This window comes from Convolutriloba macropyga, chromosome 2 (assembly GCF_964194025.1).
Source record: "Convolutriloba macropyga chromosome 2, txConMacr16.3, whole genome shotgun sequence".
In the NCBI taxonomy this organism is placed as follows: domain Eukaryota; kingdom Metazoa; phylum Xenacoelomorpha; order Acoela; family Convolutidae; genus Convolutriloba; species Convolutriloba macropyga.
The window spans coordinates 2,317,226-2,319,490 of record NC_134469.1 but is presented as its reverse complement, the minus strand read 5'-3'; positions in this window follow the sequence as shown (position 1 = coordinate 2,319,490).

Below are 2,265 nucleotides of genomic sequence, written 5' to 3'. Positions count from 1 at the left end.
ATACAAGTTCAAAAAACTCAGTGCGGATAATTTTTCCCAGCAAACACTTAGCACATTGATTTCCCCAATAATATTGTTTTGAAAATTGCAGCTGGGCCGTATCTCTGTCTGTCAACTCTTCAGAATTCTGAATCTTGGCAACAACAGTAAAAGTTGTAACGTAATAAGCTGAACTTTGGATGGAAGGTAAAATAGCACTAATCTTCTCGATCTAAATAATAAGATAACGTTGAAATCTGATGAATCATTACTAAGAATTTCGAACCAAGTTAACTGTCTCGTTACTGGCAAGCAGCAAACCACAATGACGACTTAAAAACCTCTTCCTCTCCTAACAAGTACACTGAACGAAGCCACAGAAAAATTTCTCACCTTGTTTGCATCTTCTAGCCAGGATTCTACTAACCCAATAATTCCGGCTTGATCCAAGGAAATCCGCTGGCCAACTATTATCCTCCTCTCCAAACTGAAAAACTCTGAGCATGGAAAGCCAAAATTGAGACGGAGCTTTGCTCATCAATAGTGTGACGTCAACAGGACTGAAAATTTCCTTCAATAAAATCAAATATTTGTCGCAGTTTTGGTTCCACTTTTGACCAGATTTAATTTTTTACTTTCTTGAAATAAGGGCGCTTTCTCTCGCAATTCATGAACGCTCCACAATCTTCTTTGTAAGAGTGTCAACTAAAGAAATTGAGTATGATTTAGCCTCTGCCGGTTTTGCAAAACAGAAGCTGCACGTGAAATCTCGAGAAATATCATGGTCATGCGGCACGAGGAACTCTTGTATAAACGGCGCAACGTTCGACTTGGCACTTGAAAACCAGAGGTTACACTGGATTTTTTGCCTTCGATCTAGTATGCATAACGTCATTTTCTGACAGCACTTCAAAAAAAGAACTATAAAAGAAGAGGATCACAGCTACCTGTGATTCTCGTAGCAATCCGGACCTGTACCATTGCTACCAGTGGAACAGGGAAAAACATTAACAACCATTACTGCAAGTGCGAAAAAATTACGAAAATTGTGCAAGCATAGCAGTACTCTTTCTTGTCACTTTCGCAAAAATGATAATTTTCCTGGGAATAATGAATTCTAAAACATATATGTCATTCGCAAGCATCTGAAGTCCCCTATAAGTGGGGCTACCCAATCAAAATACCGCCTCTACAATCAGCATATAACAATTCAACTCAGAACTGATACACAAATATATCCCCACCCGGGTGCAATTGTAGAATTGTAGACTTACCAGACACCCCAATAAAAAGTTGACAAACTTCATCCAAGTCTCACAAAAAAAGATAGTTATTACAAAATCACATTTTGTGTACAATTTTTAATTGATTTTGTTTAACTAACCTTTATCCACACGATTAATTTTTCTGAGTTAACAAGAATAACAAATTTTGATTTTTTATTCTATATGGTCTTTATGTTATTGTTCTGTATATTTATTAAGTATATTACATCAATTGGGTTTTCTAAAAGCTAAGAAAAAATTTCTGCTGAAACAACTGAAGCAGAAAAAAAATTCAAATACAGTAAGATACCATAACCAATAAAAAGATGTCACTTAAGAAAGAAAACAATTCGCATTATTTTTTCCAAAATCGACTCGAGTAAGTCGTAATTTTGAGCGTTTTACGTTCCACAAATAAGATCAAAATCACATTAATGATCGTTAAATTGTAATTTTTTCCACAAAAATTATATGACAAAGCAGTAAGTGCTGCAAAAGCAATTACTTTAAAATTATACTTGAGTATGAGCTAGCTCACCGTTTCGCAAAACATGCTACGTTTTGGGCAAAAAAGTTGCTAGTGTCCACTGCAAAATGCCAGTTTCTGTATGATCAAATTTTAAGAATGGCAGTTAAGGCTTCAGTTTTCTGCATCGGATATCATCGGTAATTGAATCGAATCTGGTCATCATAAATTAAGCTGATAGTAGACGTGAGGCTACGAATCTGTACAGGTGAACACACAACCTTGCAATCATTGTGGTGAATACTGATGAAACTGTGATTTTCGATGAGATAAGTTTGTTCACCTTGTTTTGATATTCTGTTCCCGGGCCGCACAACATTGACGATAGATCGTCCCTAGTGCAGTACTCTAAGTAAGTAAAAATCTCTAACTTTTATAAATCTCTCTTTCTTAAGCGGTAAAATTTAGTTAAAACGGATAACGCTGATATTTCTTCAATGCCAATTGGCAGCTTTCTCACAGAACTTCATCGGTTGCCCAGGTTGAGGTTTTTGT